The 20870-nt window shown below is 42.7% G+C and overlaps 1 non-coding gene across 1 annotated transcript; it reads right to left on the minus strand.

Moving 5' to 3' along the window:
- Positions 1–594: 594 nt before the first annotated feature.
- Positions 595–713, minus strand: LOC138693886 (5S ribosomal RNA). Its single transcript, XR_011330571.1, has one exon. It is a non-coding gene; the product is annotated as a 5S ribosomal RNA (ribosomal RNA).
- Positions 714–20870: the final 20157 nt, after the last annotated feature.

The following is a 20870-nucleotide window of genomic DNA, read 5'->3' on the forward strand; positions in this document are numbered from 1 at the left end:
ATATTCACTGTACAGTACAGCGAACTGTTTATACTTACTGTACATGCTATAACTACTTCTCCCAACTCCGCTATTGCTATATTTCCTAAACTAAACGCTGATATTGAAATAACGCCTGGTCTGATAATGCAGTCTGTTTAAATTTCTACCGACCAAGTTCTGCCCTTCATCATGGGAAAACAACGAGCTTCTTTAAAGGATACAACTACTAGGACAGAGATATTTTCATTATGGAATTTGTACTACCCACTGAAATGTAGTAACTAATGGGATTTTAATTAGCCATATATGTACAGTATATTACATTCTTTACCTAAAATGTCTCTAACTTCTAGGGAGAGCGCGAGGTACGTTCACAATCCCCTGAATACATATTCCCTTCTTCGAGAAAACGCAGAGAAGTGAACCGTCTCATATGAATATGCTACCAGTCATAAGTTTCAATACGGAGCTGCAAGTACTTAAGAATTATCAATTACTCTACAATTATGCAGCGGCGTCATCATCCAAGCTATAGCTGGAATAGGGAAGGGAACATAATATCCCATAAGTCTTATTAGAACACGCTGGAAATAGTGACGTAAAAAAAAAAATCGCCAACGGCACGTGGTGTTCCCAAGCGGTCACCCATCCAAGTACTGACCACGCCCAATGTTGCTTGACTTCGGTGATCGGACGAGAACCGGTATTTTCAACATGGTATGGCCGTTGCCGATGAAACTGCGTAATCTGTAGGCACTTGAGGACGATGGGATTGGGGTGCACTCGATAAAACCTGCACTCGCTCACACACACACGTAAACTGCCTGCTTAGACTCTGTACCTAAATTACCAAGCTCGTTGGATGTCATTGGGATAGATGATAAATCTATCTATCAACGGCAGTTTGGTTACGTTTCAACGTCACACACTGCTGGATTGACACGGGATTAATAAAACAGCTAGTCGGCATTCTAAGTTAAGCCACAGGTGGATTGTTGTTCAACAGCGGAGCCTCCTTTCAACCACATGGTTGTGGAACTGTAGTCGGATTTTCGACATCATTTTCATGCCATACTACGGAACTTCACACAAACTTCAATTCACTTCTTGCACCGGCGGCTACTACGAATGGACTGAAGCTCGCTACTGACTAGGGGGGGGGGGACATTTGTCTCTTGATGGATTACGTGACAGATATATAAAGTATCAGTCGTATGTTATGAACCCGAGTTTCAATAAAGATAGATTACCCGTATGTCCACAGATTCTCAGTAGTGGCCTGCGGAAGGATTATGCCCGCGGTCGACAAGTTACCTTCTAAGTTGTTTTCCCTCAACAATTAATGCTGCCAAGTGAGTAGGAATGACACCGCGCTCTCATATAAGTCGTACGAAACTATTAAGGAAACGAATTTGCCTCGTGGATCCAAGTCTCCCATGGACTGCCTATAATGTATTATCTATCCTAGAAGTGTTATCGGGGTGATTATTTAAATTTTCACTCGGTGGGAACCGCTGTTGTTCTTCATTCATCTACTCTGTTATGAATAACTTGTGGCCCTTAAAAGGGCCGGTTGCTGATTCCCTAGCAAGCACTCCCGCTTACTTGGAACTAGTGTATTTTGTGACGGCCTTGGTCCCTTCACTGACGGCGTGCTTGGCCAGCTCACCGGGTAGCAGGAGACGGACGGCTGTCTGGATCTCCCGACTGGTGATGGTCGACCGCTTGTTGTAATGCGCGAGCCGCGAAGCTTCCGCGGCGATGCGCTCGAAGATGTCGTTAACGAAGCTGTTCATGATGCTCATAGCCTTTGAACTGATTCCCGTGTCTGGGTGAACTTGTTTCAGAACCTTGTAGATGTAAATGGCGTAGCTCTCCTTCCTCTTGCGCTTCTTCTTCTTATCGCCCTTCGAAATATTCTTCTGGGCCTTGCCGGCCTTCTTGGCAGCCTTTCCGGAAGCTTTGGGGGGCATGGTGCTCGTCTGATGATGAGCCCGGAGGGAGAAAAATATTTAAGTCGCAGGGACAATGCCGTACTGCCTTCCCAGTGCGAGCCAATAGAAACAGCGCAAACGTTTGTGACTTTACGATTGGTCCGCTGTCGATTATTGACGTTGGCGTAAAAGTGAAGGTTACCGTGGGCGAGGCGTCCAGCGTTCGTCAGAGTTGCATCGCAAGTGGTCGCGCTCCGCATCGTACTGTGCATCGGGTGCGGACCGTACGGGAACACCCCTAAGGCGAAAAGTGAAGGCCACCATTTTGCTTATAATACCGGGGTGCGGACCGTACGAGAACACGCCTGAGGCGTATTTGTATACTCTAGAGAGAAACCTTGTAGTTGCGTGTTTTGTCTCGAGTGAGAAACCGTAACAGTGGGTAATTCTATTCAGTGTTCGTGTGTGTGTACTTTTCTGTATGATGTAGTTACGGAGAAACCTCTACAGTGTGGTCACTGATCAGTGATTAATTGTGCGAGAGAAGCCGTACTCAAGTGACTTAACCTGCTAGGCTGTGTGTTTTGTGCTATTGCCGTGAGTGAACTCCTCAAGTGTTAACATCTCTAGTGTGGTGCTAGTGTACTGTGCTCATCCTACCGATGAATAATCATGGAAGAATGTGCTAAGTGCGAAACACCATATCCCGAAGATCCATCCAATTCCCCCATCATGAAGACCTCTATTCTTAGCAAACCCACCACCAACACAGTAAAACCAAGTACATCAACCCAACCGGCCATACCAGATAACCAATCAACAATCTTCCTCCATCCCAAGCATATCACCCTCAACGATTTCCCCTTTAAAAGGAAACCAGCCAGATCATCAAGAAACTCGTCCAAGAAAACAACCGACAACAACAGCATCCCAGAGAACAGTTCCAAGGATAACAGCAAGGATCCACAACATGATGGTAAGCCAGCGCTGCAAACCTACTCCACAGACAACCTTCCCCTTGAAATTCTAAACTCCTGGTCCGTACAAGAATCCAACCGATCTGTTCTAATACGAAACGCACTCCCAAAATCATTGACAGCCTTCTCCCTGGATGAAGATCTGTCTTTCACCATTCTTAGATTCGGTCCCACAGACAGAGCATTTACCTTCGTATCGAGAGAACAGTTGCGAAAATTTTGTGACAAATACACTCCCACCAATTTTGGCCCTAAAGCAAAATTCTGCCCCTTTCCAAAGGCAACGAAAAACCCACCATGGCTCCCTACCCCAGGTACGTCGGTTGCCGTAACCAATCCCACAACTTCAGTGAACCTATTGGAACATCCTACAACCACTAACATCCTCCCCGAAAGAAATACTACTTCCCATACCATTGCACAAACCACCGAAAATATCCGCAATAGCACATCAGAGGGAGAGTGGCAAACTGTACCCTCAAAACCCAAGAGATCTAAATTAATAGCCGATACCACAAATCTACAACCTAACCACCCTGAAACCCAAAACGCCACTGTCACCAAAATTGCTGTCAAAATTAAAAACCACAGTGTAAATGGGAATAATCCTTTCTACATTAACAGATTAATGCGACAATATGGAGTCACAACACAAGTACCTCGCATTTTCTGGGCACCCACCACACTCACCACCACACTTAATTTCCAAAGCCTACTTGAAGCCGAGTCATTCATACAAAAAATACCAACCACAGCATTCGGACCCAACGCAGAACTCTCCATCTTTTCCCCAGACACCCCGAAACCACGACCTCAGAGAAACAAGGAAATAAGTGTGGTGATGAAAGGTGTAGCCTTGGAAATACCTATTAGTGACCTCGCTGAGGAATTTAACCATCAGAAACTCAAGGTCACGAGGCTGCACCGCATTATTTCTGCAGCCACCAATAAGGAAACCCCCTTAATTCGTATCTTTGTGGAAGACTCTGCAACGGCAGAACAACTGCTAGCTGGAATACACATTATGGGGAGAAACTACCAGGTGGAACCCTCGCGGGAAACCACGTTCCACCGCCCCTGCCTAAATTGCGCCAAGTTTGGCCACACCGCAACGAACTGCACGGCAAACAAAGTGTGCTTCAGCTGTGGTAAAAACCCACAACTGTGCCTTCATAAATCTACAGACAATCTTAAATTCTGTGCCACCTGTATGTCTAACACGCACTATACAGGCCAAGCTAGATGTCCCCAGTTCCCTAAATCTGACGCTGCCAACGAACCCACCACACACATACCAATACAACCTCTCCCGACTCCAGCCAGTATCAAGAAACCTTCCGAAATTTTTCCTGCGCTCCCAACTACAATGAATTACGCAAAAGCCGCAACTAATGGTATTTCCCAAGCAGGCACCACTACGACTGAAGTACCACAAAACGACAACCTAGATAATAACACAACCTCTAGCACCCAGACCGTTCCTAAATCTGAGATTGCAAAATATATCACGGAAGCCCTTGTGATCGCAGAAAACTATATAGAGAAGCGGCTTAATGAAATCCAGGAGCAATTAGCAATATTCACCGTATCCATGTTAACCACAAACTCAAAACCCACTCTCAGAAAAACAACTCTCAAAACTGCCAACCAATCAGCCCGTAGAGTCTTCCACAAACGTATGATCCACCATTTTGTCAATAACCAAATTAAAATCTCGCTGCAGCCGCTGCAGGAACAACTGACATCGCTGGCAAACTCCATCACTAACATTGACTGTTAACAGAATGACAGTACTGGACATCAGACGTGACCTGACCATAGTACATAGTAACATTCGTCACCTCTACAGCAGCAGAGCTGAACTTACACAACTGTGTAATGACATAAACCCGGACATACTCACCCTTAACGAGACTCACCTCAACAAATCAGACAGGTTCACCATGCCCGGTTACACAATATACAGGAAGGACAGAAACCGACGCGGCGGTGGTGTCGCTATACTGTGTAAAGACGATCTCCCCTGTTCCCTCCATAAAAATCCCCCCCAGTTTAACAACTCTGAACATCTTACCATAAAAATACATATCCGGAACTTCCCTATTTTCATCACTGCAATATACCTCCCACCCTCTCACGATTTTCCACTGGACCTCTTCACCTACCTTAACTCCTACCACAAAGCATTAATACTCGGTGACCTAAATACATACCACACAAATTTTGGAGACAACATTAACAACCGTACCGGAATACTGTTAAACCAATTTCTACAAAACTCACCCTACCGTATAATACCAACCGGACCCACACGACTCCCGGATAACCCTAACCATCGGAACCTCACTTCACCGGACAAAATCCTAGTAACCCACACGCTACGCAACAAAGTTATATACACGGACGTACTTGAACCACTAAACTCAGACCACTGCTGCCTAAGACTCCAAATCGCCACCCCCAATTGGATACCTACCCGGGCCAACATTCCCAAAACGACCTTCAAGTACCACAAAGCAGACTGGGAACAATTTAGAACCCTTTTAACAGACCTATTACCGGACGTTCCCCCAACTATCACCGACCTAAAATCACTCATCGAAGCCGACAATCTGCTGCTGCATGTAACGAATGAAGCGCGACTAAAAACGATTCCACACAAAACAAAAACCAACAGACATAGACGTGAACTACCGACAGACATTGTCAAACTGATTAAAACCAAGCGACGTGCTCATAGACTCTATATGAGAATACGGACAGAAGACAACAGACGCCTCTACCGACAACTGCAACAAGAAGTACGGGACGCAATTAACAGATTCGAAACGAGACAGCGACAAAGACTAGCGTCGAACCTGGACCAAAATAAAAAAGACAATCCCGGGAAATTTTGGCAACTTGTTAAGAAACTACGCGGCAACACAACACCCACATATCCACTTAAACAAGACAACAATTACATTTTACACACTACAAGCAAACTACACATTTTCAAAAATCATCTGCAATCTATACATACACCGCAACACGAACCCAGTTTCGACGCAAACAACTATACCCGAATCACAAACCACATTCAAACTAACCCCCAACTATACACACCACTGGCAAGAATAGAACCCCACATAACCAATAATCCACCCACACCACTCAACTCGGACATCACTACAAATGAAGTATCCGCTGCCATTTACAGAACACGAAACACTGCAGCGGGCCCGGACAACATCCCAAATATACTATTTAAACACTACCCTAACAAAGCCGTGGAGTTTCTTGCAACACTTTACACCGCCAGCTTCCGCCTGGGCGCTCTTCCCCCGAGATGGAAGCACGCACACATACTACTTTTCCCTAAACCAGGGAAAGACCTTACAAATGTAAACAACTATAGACCAATCAGTCTCACACTCACAATATGCAAACTACTCGAACGAATACTAAACAGACGACTACAACTCCACATAGACGACGCAGAACTGATACCCAACACACAAGCAGGTTTCAGACCCCACATTAACATTGTCGACCAACTACTCAAAATACTGACCCCCATAGAACTAGCTAGGGAACAAGGACAAACAGCAGCCATAGTGGCCTTAGACCTACAACGAGCATTTGACACAGTCTGGCATGACGGACTACGTTACAAACTGACCGACATGAGACTACCACCACAAATAATTCGATGGATTTCTGACTTCCTAACCAACCGCACAGCACAAGTAAAAATTAACCATGAACTATCGGAACACCTCACCATCAACAGAGGTGTTCCACAGGGAACTGTGCTATCGCCCCTTTTATACAATTTATTTGTAGCTGACATTCCGACACCACGACAGACTAACGTTCGACTAGGACAGTTTGCCGACGACACTGTTTACACAGTAGCAGCACAGAACCTGCGGCTTGCAGCAACCAGAATTAATAAAGACCTAAAACTTTTCACCCAGTGGCTGCAGAAATGGCGTCTACAAATTAATGTGAATAAAACACAGGTTATTCTAATTAAAAAACAGCGTTTCCCCTCCCCCATCATCAGAGACACCTATCCCATCCGCATTAATCATACACCCATCCCCTACCAACGGCATCTAACATACCTGGGCGTCAAAATTACCAATAGAATGAAATTAACTCACCACATTTACCACGTCCGAAACAGAATAGCATTGGCAATCAAATTACTGTATAACATTTCCGGCCATCCCCCAGAAAGACCAAGCCCCAACCCGCGGACCAATTTAATCATTTATACATCTATTATCAGACCAGCTATTCTGTATGCATCGCAACTGTTCTCGTTGGTAGCGGATACACAGCTGAAAGGCCTCGCAGCAACAGAACGTAGACTAATACGCTGGGCACTACACCTGCCCAGAAACACAAACAGCCGCACGGTCTATGCTCTGTCCAAAATCAAACCAATAGTAGAATATATTAGGCAAAAAAACATTAAATATGTAGCACTCGCAATAGACAGACCATTCATCCAGGAACTTTTCCAAAATCCCCCACCTTATCCAAGCCTTACCGTCAACCATCTCCTCGAAACATTCAATAATTTCCTACAACAACAACACCTCTAAACCCCACCGTCGCAGCGCTGGCTAGGAAAAAAAAAAAAAAAAAAAAAAAAAAAAACCTAGAAGAAAACAAGAAGAATTTCCACCACAAACATTAGGCACACCCATCCTTCCCAACTCAGCCCCCCCTCTTTTCGCACGTAAAACACAAACTATATCATGAGCACTCCTAGCACCCACCATTCGACGATCGCCGAACCCACCACCAAAGCACAAACACACGGCCTGAAGAGGGCAGTTAAGTCCCTAATACAGGCGTCGACGGCAAGCCGTCGACATCACAAATCATCATCATCAGGCGAGGCGTCGTTCTTGTAGTTAAACAGCTGCAAGTAGGAGTAGCATCATGTCGGGTCGTGGAAAGGGAGGCAAGGTGAAGGGAAAGTCAAAGTCTCGATCCAGCCGTGCTGGGTTGCAGTTCCCGGTAGGCCGTATCCACCGTCTTTTGCGTAAGGGCAATTACGCAGAGCGAGTTGGTGCCGGTGCGCCAGTCTACCTGGCCGCGGTGATGGAGTACCTGGCGGCCGAAGTTCTCGAGTTGGCTGGCAACGCAGCTCGTGACAACAAGAAGACTAGGATCATTCCTCGTCACTTACAGCTCGCCATTCGCAACGACGAGGAGCTGAACAAACTCCTGTCCGGCGTCACCATCGCCCAGGGTGGTGTGTTGCCCAACATCCAGGCGGTTCTCCTCCCGAAGAAAACCGAGAAGAAGGCTTAAGCCCCTTCTCCGTAAAACGGCCCTTTTAAGGGCCCCACTAACCTCACAAAAGTCAGAAATAGCCAGTATTGTTAATCCTCTCTCACGGCTTCGTAATGTAATTTCATTACGCGTGTCAACTTTCTCTCTCTCTCTATACCGGTGGGCTGATTTAATATCATCATTCTGTAATTTTGTGCTCTGAACGATGTCGTTGTCCCAGGTTCGCACTGAAGTACTTGAAACCGTTGTACATTTACTAGGCTATTGTGTGATAACACATTATACTGATGCATATAGAAAGGTTTCATTATTATTATATAATTTAACACAATACGAATTAAATTAGATGATGATGCCAAAGTACATAGTTGGCTTCGAAATTTATGTAATATATTTCTATCATATTAGAGTAATGGAGATTATCGTGAAAATAATCACAAGTCCCCTTCTTTGGTGCCCATCGTGGTTTTAGACATATACGTTTGAATATACTAGTTTACTTTACTACATACTACGAATGAAACTAATTTTGAATAAGAAATCGATAACTGGTGAACAACTTACGGCGTTATAATAGAGTTCCTAATGCGTTTGTTTGTTGGTGCACATATTGGCCGCACGCGCAGGAACCCCAATACTGAGATGATGACATGACCTTCTCGTAGGAATCGAAGGCTTTGACAATTTGCGTTCGAATTTCCCCTCTCTCTGTCGTTTCGTTCGAACCGAAATGACGCAAGCTATACGTGGAAGTTGTCTGACAGGACGAAGTCCTGTGTTCTGACATGCGATGTGTACCTCTTCTCCCCAGTGTTTACCACACTGGATTCCTATGACCTAAAAGTTGGCATTGCAAAAACGTGGTGATGTGATGTTCAGTATGTGTCAATCCCCTCGGTTCCTTGTTACGGTCTGGTGAGCATTGCCTACCTGCGTTGTCATATTACCCACCAATTCTTCGGACAGTGATTATTGACTTACAGAAGTTTACAGTAACAGGTAACATAATCCGAGGAGCAAGGCTTCACAGAGGAATCCGGTCTTTCCACTTGATATACCAAGCGTTGGGGTCAGACCCATTTGAAAAACGGAGAGGCATTTCTTACAACGTCTTTTGCTGATACTGAAGTGCCCCTACGAAATAAGTTCTGTTTTCCGCACTGGCCTGTTGAGCTAGTGGTCACACAGTAAAGGTGAATTAAATTAATCTCGACAACTACTGCCCTTTTTAGACGGATTTTATGGCCCTGAAAAGGGCCGTTTTGCCGACGGATTCGGCAGCAGACGTGTGTAGGCAGTCTAACCGCCGAACCCGTAGAGAGTCCTCCCCTGCCTCTTCAAGGCGTATACCACGTCCATGGCCGTGACTGTCTTCCGCTTCGCGTGCTCGGTGTATGTTACAGCGTCACGGATTACGTTCTCCAGAAAGACCTTGAGAACACCTCTCGTCTCCTCGTAGATGAGGCCGGAGATACGCTTTACGCCTCCACGTCGGGCGAGACGACGAATGGCCGGCTTCGTGATGCCCTGAATATTATCTCGGAGAACCTTCCTGTGGCGCTTCGCTCCACCTTTGCCAAGACCCTTGCCTCCCTTGCCGCGTCCAGTCATGTTGCTCGTGTGACGAAGGTTAAAAGTGATCTCGACGGCTCAAAGCTCAAAGTTGTTTGCCCAAAGGGCAACCTGTTTTAGGGTCTTACATATGCCCTCTTCAGGTTACGATGTTTTGTCTGTAGCGACAGTTGAGGCGTGGTCCCGGCTAGGCTTCGCTCGTTGGACTCTCTACGGGTCAGCGTCTTCTCCGCTCACACCAGGCTGCTGCGTAGGCCTTGGATGCTGTTATCTTGCAGATTTATGTGGCTGGATGAAGCTGTTGTCTGTGTTGGTTGTGGTTTACTTTTGTCGCGCGGCCCTATGAAGGGCCGCTGTTGGTTGCTTGTCTGTGGTTGGTCGTGTCACGTTTCAGTGGTGCTAGTGATAGTTGTAGTTTGTTACCCACAAAGTGGTGAGCAACTTGTCTGCGTAAGAGCCGTCTTGCTGTCTGGTTAGCTGTTGCTAAAGTCGTTCGTCTTGTCTTGGGTTGGGCGTCTGTCGTGAGGAGTGAAATTGTGAACATCACAATTTCATCTCGCAGTCTGTTGATCTGTTGGTCGATGTAGCTTTCTATTTTCTGCATTGCAGAATTTAGAGCTGCTGCTACGATTTGTTCGGTGTTAGTCTGTGTCGGTTCCGTTGTTGGTTCTGTCGTGTCGGTCGTTGTCGGGTTTACCGCACTGGCGTACGATATTCCAGGTCTTGGTTCGGGAAGTTGGATTGGACTGGATTGTGAGGGTTTAGGAATTGGTGGAGGGATCTGTTGGGGTGTTTGAACCGGGATGTGGGTTGGAGTTTGTTGGGTTGGGTTATGTCGGGGGTAGTTTGGACAGCGTGCTTGGCCCGTATAGTGGGTATCGCTCTTGCAGCTGGCGCAGAACTTGACTTGGTTGTCTGGTGGGTGTTTGCAGTGGACGGGATTTTTTCCGCAAGTGAAACACGTCTTGTCGTTTCGGCAGTCGGTTTTGTCATGTCCATACTGGGCGCAGTTCTGACACGGTCTGTGGAATACTGTCTCGTGGGCTGGCTCGACTTTGTAATTACGTCCGGCTATGTTGATTCCACATAGAAGTTGGTCGGCTGTGGTCACGTCTTGTACTATAAGTCGAACCATCTGCGTCGGCTGGTTAGTCTGGGCGGAGGTTATTCTAGAGATGCGCTTGATTCCAGGGAACTTTTCCCGTAGAATCTGCAACAATTCGTCCTCCGGGATCTGGGTGCCGACATTCTTCATGACGACACTGATCTCTCGGTTTCGTGGAAGTCTTTGTCCTTGGTGAGATGGTGTATGGACGATGAAAAGTTGTGCGGACGGTCCAAAAGTTCTGGCCGGTATGGCTTTAACAAATCGTTCCGCCTCGTCAATCGTCGGGAAGGTAAGTGTCGTCGTTCCTGTAGAGTAGGCCCAGTATTGTCTCGGAGTTTCCATGTTTAAGTTGTTCTGTCTTATAAGCTTCTGGATGAACAGTGGGTTATTGTTGTCAGTCGTGTGTCTAGTGATTTTCACAGTCGTTCTGCTCTTGAGTCGTTCACTTGCGGCTGTGGTGTCTCGGTCTGGTGGTGGTGTGGGTGCAAGAGAATTCTGGGGAGCAGGTTGTGGACTGGGCGTGACCTTCTCGGCTGCCGTGGTCGAAACGGCGCTCGCGGTTGGTCGAGTCTTCTTCTTGCGCCGTGACTTGGCGTTCTGCCAGTCTTGGTCTACCTCTCCTTCGGATTCATTTGAACCTTCAGAAGAGGCAGATTCACTCGTGGTGTAAAAGTACGAGTCCTGAATGTGTTGCAGTGGAGGGGTTTCGGGTCTGGTGGGTTCAGAGGAAGGACCTTCTGAGGGCCGGTCGGGTTTCACGGATCGGGATGGTGCAGGAGGATCAGTCGGTAGCGTCCAAGGTCCTTGTAGAGTTGCGGTCGGTGGCGCAATGTAGCGGGCTTTCTTCCCGAATTGCTTTGGGTCGGGTCTCGTAGCTTTCTGTAGTTTGAGTCGTGTCGAGAATGTGAACACTCTCGTTCTTGGTCCAAGTGTCAATGTGTCGGCTCGATGAGGAGGTTGGAGCGTCGCTAGTAAGTCTGGGTCAGCGTCTTCGACCATTACTGATCGGTTCGCTCTTTCAGACGGCCAGTTTTTTAGTTCGGTCCACGGGTCTAGTGTTGTCAATTTAGTCTGTAGCGTAGTGGTCTCATGGGAGTCAGTTGTAGGTTGGTCGAGTGTAGTCCCAGTCGTGGTAGTGTGAGTCTTCTTTTTCTTCTTTCCCTTCTTCGTAGTTGTCGGAACGATGAAAAGTTGCCCGCCGTGATCGTCCGTGACGACTGCTGCGTCAGGTGGTTGTCGCGGCGGTCCGCGCCCGCCGCTGCTGGTGCTCATCTCAAGGCCAAACTGCGATGCTGTGACGCGAAGTTCTCGGAGATGCAGTGGAGCCTCTGTTGTACGTCTCTGTACCTCGTCCGTCGGCAGAAATGAATGATATGCTGCGATGATCTCGACGGCGGGTCATTTTTTGGTTTATATACTAAAACCCCGCGGACCAATCACATTACGGAAGGGGCGTGGCTTCTCAACGGGCGAAGACATAAATACCCCTCTTGGGGGCAGCGGGGGCGACTGTATTGCGTCAACTTGGGTTGCGAGGACTAAGGAGTAAGCGATGGCACGTACGAAGCAAACTGCGCGTAAGTCCACGGGAGGCAAGGCTCCACGAAAGCAGCTGGCAACGAAGGCCGCTAGGAAGAGCGCACCGGCTACTGGAGGCGTGAAGAAACCCCATCGATACCGCCCTGGTACAGTTGCTCTTCGCGAGATCCGTCGTTACCAGAAGAGCACCGAGCTCCTCATCCGCAAGCTGCCTTTCCAGCGCTTGGTGCGTGAAATCGCTCAGGATTTCAAAACCGACCTCCGTTTCCAGAGCTCAGCCGTAATGGCCTTGCAGGAGGCAAGCGAGGCATACCTCGTCGGTCTCTTCGAGGATACCAACCTTTGCGCCATCCACGCCAAGCGCGTGACCATTATGCCCAAGGATATTCAGCTGGCTAGGCGCATCCGCGGCGAGAGGGCTTGAATTAACAAAGGTACTCCTGCCCGCAAAAAGGCCCTTTTCAGGGCCACTAGTTATTTCTCGGAAGAGCCGGTTGTACCGTACTCCAGGTCTCGTTCCTACTACCCTCAGTTCAAGGTCACCTCAATAATATAAATGGTTTCTCCCTTTCCATTCCTCACCGTATCAGCATTTTCCCACAGCCTGTTTGACAAATATCGCAATGTATCCTATAGGTTAATAAACAATTTTTTAATAGAACGATGGATAACAAAGTTTCTTAGGAAAATTAAAAAAAAATTTCACAGTTCTATAATATTGCACATTATATATATTTACCAAATTAAGGGTTAACGCCGCCGGGACGAGTGATCCTCCGTCCGACCGATCACAAGCGCCAAGGCTCAAAGTGGTCCAGAAAGCAAATCTAGCTGGACTAAAAATGTGACATATTTCCATGAAACTTCGCACTATAGTCACTACTGTATAAGAGGAGAAACTACCCCTTTATAGACGATGCGTTTTGACAAAAATTAGTGACTTGTCTCATATATAATATATTGTTTTAATGAAACTTTACACAGTACTTACATGTAGCTCGTTTATACTATATTGGATACAAAATGTGATTATGATTGTATAAGAGTAGCTACTTGTCTCCTATCTAACATTTTTTACTTTCACGAAACTATAACTGTGACTCATTATTTTCGATAGTACAGACGTGGTCTGCTTAGGAAAGGACAAGCGGAAGACTGTGACCTTTGTGACCTCGGGTGGGTATTACGATAACATTTATAACCGTCACCCTGATAAGCATCCGAGCAGCTTATTTCAAAAAGGAGTTTGAATACAAACAATTCCTTCAATCTACTACGATTATTACAATAACTGATTTCATTAATCTCCTCTCTTCTTTAGCAAAATATAAATTACCTTCAATTGGTCGATTCAGCAAACTTGTTCATAAAACTTATCGCTATTGCGTCACGTTTCGCAATTTTTCTAAAGTAAAAACAAAAACACGAACAAACGCCTACTCCTTTAACCTCATCGCTCTCTTATCTCTAGAATCCCGGGGGGTTGAGAACCTGAATTCTCTGTGGTGTGAAACAAAGCAACCCGCAGGAGCAATGACACGTTCAATTGTCCTAATAATAGAAAAAAAATTACACGTCATTTAGTGTATTCAGAACATTTTTACAGGACCGTGTAGGATATTCACTCTCCTGTCGAATAGTTTCGGCGGCTGGTAGGCGATACGCATTAATTAAAATAATACTTGCGTACCTTGTTCAGGACAGTGACTGTGCTACTTTCTTTCTTTCTTTCTTTCTTTCTTTCTTTCTTTCTTTCTTTCTTTCCTTTATTTGTAGCTTATTGATGACACCAGATGCCATAACGGAAATGCCGTGATGGTATGTTTGTTTAATATTCAAAATCAAGTGACAGACGCTATTTGACTTTGCGGTGGAGGGGATAGGGACCTGATCTCGGATGTTCCGAGAGATGCCGGCGCACAGTTGTCCAGAACGCAAAACTATGTAAGAAAATCAACTTCATCATAACCGAAGTTTAAGTAATATCTAGGCTTAAACAAAAGCTAGGCATTGTGCACAACAGCATACAAAACATCAATATCAGTAAGAGGTGGGACAAAACATGAGTTTTTTTTTTAAAGTCACGCTCTTCAGTTGATTTTTGTTCGTGGGGTCAGTGGCTGTTTTATACTGTTAAACCTTCCCTTATGGAGGTCATAGGACAAGATGTGTACTTTCATTTAATACGCGAAAAGCAATCTATAATACGTTAGCATTCATTTAATTGGCACGTTTACTGAGATTTGTGCAACTAGTTTTTTTTTTTTTTTTTTTTTTTTACGACATATTTAACAGGCTGTGCATTACAAGTAAACCTGAGTTAACTTTCAATTCTTCTACCCACACATTAATCAAATATTAAACTCTATACGGCTTAAAATTTAGCTGCTACATCCTGCAAACTTAGATGTTATATTCATCTCTTGGTGGCGCTTTACGAATTCGACAGCAGCCACTTTTCAGAGTCTGGATGAAGGAGCTTAATTTCTCCAAGAAAAATTCAACACTTCTTGAACATATAATGAACAACTAAATTATGGAGTATATCCATGAATCTAGCATTTTGTTACCAACTGCGAAAAATATGGCAGGCTAGTCATCTTTTAGGAGCATAATTTCTATTAAAACATTAAAAATTATCAGAAAAACTAATTTTTCCCTAATTCCCTAATTACACGAGCATAATTCGTTTTTGCATAGATGCGTATAAAATTTCATGGAAATATGTTACATAGGGGAGAAATTATTAACTCTGTATAAATGTAGCCTCTAAACACAAGAAGTAGATTCCCATATAAAAACCATTATCTGAATTTATGCTACCTGTAACTATACTGTGTGAAATATAATGTAAATATTTCAGTTAAGATAGAAATTATTAATTTAGTCTATAAAGCACTTCCGATACAACTCTTCACACAATAATAATAATAATAATAATAATAATAATAATAATAATAATAATAATAATAATAATAAATAATTCTGAGCTTCAGTGCAAGAACTCTTTAACCCTCACACAGCTTGTTCTGAGAAAAATCAGTATTAAAGAAATTTATACACATTAAACAAATTGTAATGCTATATGTTGTCATGTCTCTTCTATCCCTCACGTGGAAACTTAGGCTTACACAGCAGCAAGAATAAGATAACAACGTTATTATCATCTGTCCTTTTATGGCTATACAGTTTTTGCAGTGAACTACAGAATTATTAACTATTATTATTACAGACCTGTTATTTTTTTCACTTTTTTCACACACACACACACACACACACACACACACACACACATCTATTATACTAAACATAAACCCACAAGAGAAAACAATACTTGTATTAACTGTAAACATTTTTCTTCCTTTCTTTATTTTTAGCAGAATCCTCCATTTCACCCTTTATCTCACTAGATGCGCTTCCCGCAGACATTCTTCATTATATGTTTCACACACCACTTCGTAACACTTGCAGCGGTTGACTTTTGTTTTCTTGTCTTTTTCTCTAGGGTATATTGTACATAGTGCTCGGTATCGGTGCTCGTTCACGTGATATTTTACCTTTGTTTTTCTTGCTAACTCCTGCCAATTTTTCTGATATTTCCCGTAGTTGATTGGTCAAGTACTGCGGATTGATTCCCGGTTATAACAAACACACCTACACTACATTCCAATGATTTCTGACTCGTTACTGCACATTTTAGAAACACTGTACGAAAGCACACACAGTCTCTCGTAAATCAACAGGTTACAACAGAGACTTACACTTGCAAACGCGTGGGGATTTCAGAAAATTTCTTACTATTTCAGTACCTTTAACTGTACAACAGATTTTGTTTTCTCGAAAAAGAAAGGTCAACGTTACTATTGACAAAAGACAGAAACGTACGATTACAATACCTTTATTTTAAACAATCTTAGAGGTGGTCTGGGAATTCCTAAACTCACCACGCGACTACTTAACCCTAGACAGGTAATCATCACTGTACTCATGTTAAAGGTAAGCATTCGTAATTTTTACTACTCACATTTTAATTAACTGAAATCAACTCAATATCACACATTTAACAACTTTTACACATTTCGTAGCCATTAGTGTTCATTTAATTTTAAGTTTGTCATAAAGTCTTTACGTTCATGTTATTGTCCTATTTACAATTAGTGCAAACAACAGCGCGATGTTCTCTGCAGAACCCCTTTTTGCAAAGTCCACAAAATGTTGTCATCATTCTCCTCTTCTTTGCAGGACATTTATAGCAAACAGTACGTTCACCATCTGGCTGCATTACCTGGCATTGTTGTTGCACAGCAATGTTCAGATGTTCTTCAATTGTTGCCCGCAGAGATCGGTGTAAAGTAGGACGTGCAAAGCGGTGCTGCATCCACGGTTTTGTCAGCTCTTCACACAATTGGAAAATGAATTGTTTTCTTGATATTGTTTTCTGAGTTCTTCTAACTATAAATTATCCATGAATTTATACTTGCAATATTTAGCATGTTGTAAAATATTGCTAGTGGCCAGCGCCTCGTCTTTCTATTGCAGGAAAGATTGTGGCACATTTGACATAGTGTATCTACACCACCTTTAGTCCCATTGTAAATAATAATAATAATAATAATAATAATAATAATAATAATAATAATAATAATAATAATAATAATAATAATAATAAAGGCTTTACATATAACGTGTTGCTTACTGTTGTCATTGCAGTCCACGTCGGTGGGGGTGGGGGGGTTTCTTTCTCCTCCTCCTTCCTCTAGAAAGAGCAGTTACCAGGGTCTAAGGAAGTGAATGCCCTTTTCTTTCTGGGCTCATCCCTACATTTGTCTTAGCTCCTTAGGGAAAACCACGGAAAACCCTCAGGCTTGCGAATAGACTGAATGAATGAGAGGAGAAACTTTAAAGGTACGTGAAAACACGTCCATGCAAGGGAGTTGGGACTGTGAAAAATTGAATATGTGAAATCCAAGACTGTATTTGCCAGGCGAGCAAAGAAGAAGAAGAAGAAGAAAGGCTTACGTATGACGTGTGGCTTACTGTTGTCATTGCAGTCCGCGTCGGCCAGCGGTGGGAGGGGGGGGGTCAATATACCTGCACATATCAGTTCAAATTATAAAAACCTCTTAATGCTACTGCGGTACTATTCCATTGCCGAACACAATATGAAGAAATTAGCAGATCCCTGAACTGAACTCTTATTACTCTGAAATTACCGCGCAGTACAATTATAGCTATGACGCATTGCAAGCGTTAGTCACCATATCGATTTGCTAAGCAAATTTTATCCCTTTAGAGCATGTCCCCCCCCCCCTCCTCCTCCATATCAGCCAACAACATACTGGATGAAGAAGACTCCTGCAAAAGGGACGAATTAAGATTTAATTTTATTTTAATGATAGACTAACATTGCAAAGTTCCAAAATAATTTTTTGCATTCCTTCATTACACTAGTCGTACAAAATTGCGGTCGTATCTCGTACTATCTATACTAATAATAAATCTGTAGCCGAAATTTTTCTGGTAAGTTTCGATTTTCCAAAAGTAATTGGTCCTAACATATATAATTAACCACCCTGAAACCGAAAATCGCATTTTTGAAAATTTTGTTTGTATGTCTGTCTGTATGTTTGTTACCTTTTCACGCGATAATGGCTGAACCGATTTATATGAAAACTGGAATATAAATTAAGTTTGTTGTAACTTAGATTTTAGGCTATATGGCATTCGAAATACTTTATTTAAAAGGGGGGTTATAAGGGGGCCTTAATTAAATAAATCGAAATATCTCGCTTATTATTGATATTTGAGAAAAAATGTTACATAACAGATGTTCCTTTAAAAATGATTTCCGTTAAGTTTTATTTTTTTACAACATTTTGATAGGACTGATATTTAATGAGATAAATGAGTTTTAAAATTAAAATAACGCTATCTAAGACGGTGCAATGAATTAAGAACAAATGACTTCGTCTATAAGGGGCCTTGGACAACAACAATCGAAACAGGGGCCTTGGACATCAACAAACAATCGAAAGCTATTAAACATAGCCTACAGGGAATGTTTCTGTGTTTGTATGAAGTAATATCACAAGCTCGTAAATTAACTGATTTGTATAATTAGTTATTATTTCACCATTGGAAACTGTAGTTTCTCTAGATGGACATAATGCTATAATGTTATTACAGTAACGTCTGAGTAAATCGAGGACAGGTAAGATTAAAATAGCTTCTTATGCACAGAAAATTTGATAGGCTATTTTGTACATTCGTTTTCTGTATTTCTTAAAATAATATTTATGTACACGCATTTTAATCTCAGAGAATTAACGAACAACGAGAGTGTATTGATTTAGTATGCAGTAATAGTACTTTAGCTTGGCAATCCATTATTTTAATAATTCATATTTTAACTATGCTCAATTGAATCGTGTTAAAATACATAAAATATATATGCAATAAATGCAGTGCTAAAAAAAAATTGGGTAATATGCGAAGCAGATTATCTTGCGCTGTTGTAAAAGTTGTTCCATGGATCAGTCGTCCTATTTTAATTATGTAATTACTTTATATTTATTTCTAACAGGTGGAGCGGAGCGAACGGGTACGGCTAGCTAACAATAAGTGAGAACTTACAATACAACAACGACAACAACAACAACAGCTGATAATCTGAAAGGGAACATAGTAATTTGGGGTGAATTAAAATGCAGCTTCCATTCGTTTAAAATTTCTTTAAATTTTAACTAAATATTAATGTAGATATTACCTCTAAAGGTAAATGGGGGCATGTTTCACAACGCTAACAAATTACAAATTAACAATATACAATTAACAACGGAAATATTACATATGCTTGTTAACTGTGTTTCACAATGCAATCTTATTCACTTGTATGTTTTAACGAACTTTACAAAATCGGCGAAACAAACTTACAAATACGCATAATTGGTTGAACAAAATCGCCAACGACAGTTTACAAAAATCACTAAGGATCAGAGGTAAAGTAGCTGTAATTTTAGAACTATCGATGGACATGTTTATATTTTTTTATATATATTTTATTTAGATTTTGCTACATCGGCGACAACGGAGTTTCGCGGCATGCAATTGGTCGAGCATACCAATGCATTAATTAGCCTACGACTTAACTGACGAAAGTTAGCGCGAAATTCATTCAAATAATTGATAAATAATGGATTTGACCCACGTAGTTATATGCAGTTGATAGAGCAGCTAACATGTCCATCCATTAAAATCAACTTCGCTCTCTGCTGGTCCATCAGTATATTTTATTGTTTCATCCATAACCTCGCCAACATTAGGGAACCCAGCAGGAGGAGCATAAAAATCCTTTGCCCGAGTAAGCACATTCGGTGATCAATAACCCGCCTCGAGTTTTTTCAATCTTGTAACAACATCAACTACCATGTGTGAACTTTTGCACACTGTAATCTTATAAATTCCGTTCTTATCTGCTAACGCAGGGAACTGAGAGCTACTATGCAACCAATGCAGTTCTCGCTTTGTGGTTAGGGCACCACTTTTCCCTTTCAGATGTTGCATGTGATGTCCCATATCTTGTAGGAGAGATTACAGCGAAATGGGATTCGGAACGACTTCAGAATACTGCGTAAGTAATGCCGACATTGCATTATTAAGTGATTGGTTTTCGGTGCAAAGTTTTTCTTCTTTAAGTGCGAGTATTTATTAAATACGTTCCTCGTATATAAGAACTAACGCGGTATTCTGAAGTATAGCGCGGGATTCATTCGAAACCTTTCATTAATATTCGTACAATGATACGAACGTGGCCGGAAAATTCTACGTTAGGCCTAAATGCAAAATCTTCGTCTGAGTCGCTAGAACTACTCAATAACATCACAACTGCTTCAGTGTAATTCTTAATGGTACCCTGTTACTATAAAATTGATTTTATACATATGTGTTTATTTTTTTCATTCACAATTAGAAGCTATTTCAACAGGGCTACTGTAGAAAATGTGCTAACTTCACTAGTAAAGTTTAGTTTACACGTTTGTAAAATTACTCCTTCGTTGTGAAACAAACATATCACTTGTAAAGAGCGCAAAATTTCATTCGTAAAGATTTGATTTCCTTTGTACAGTCCACCTTTACAAACAAAGATTGTGAAACAGAAGTTTACAAACAGAGTTCACAATTTCCAAAGATTGTAAACTTTGTGAAACACCCCACTGGTGAATCAGCACGCCGAGCTCGATCGAAATACAACCAGTTACTATTATTTCCCTATCGTTTTTTGACATTTGATTCCGCGTCCTACCTCTTTCATTCGTTACTAACCAACAACGCCAATAGCAGAAGGTAACGCAAAAACAGTCACCGGTTCCCCGATGCATGGCTTTCTCTCTCAATGTCAACTGAGAGTTAAAAATATTCATTATAATATGCACTTTCCACTCACTCCTCAGAATGTCTTCTTTA

This window comes from Periplaneta americana, unplaced genomic scaffold, assembly GCF_040183065.1.
Source record: "Periplaneta americana isolate PAMFEO1 unplaced genomic scaffold, P.americana_PAMFEO1_priV1 scaffold_24, whole genome shotgun sequence".
In the NCBI taxonomy this organism is placed as follows: domain Eukaryota; kingdom Metazoa; phylum Arthropoda; class Insecta; order Blattodea; family Blattidae; genus Periplaneta; species Periplaneta americana.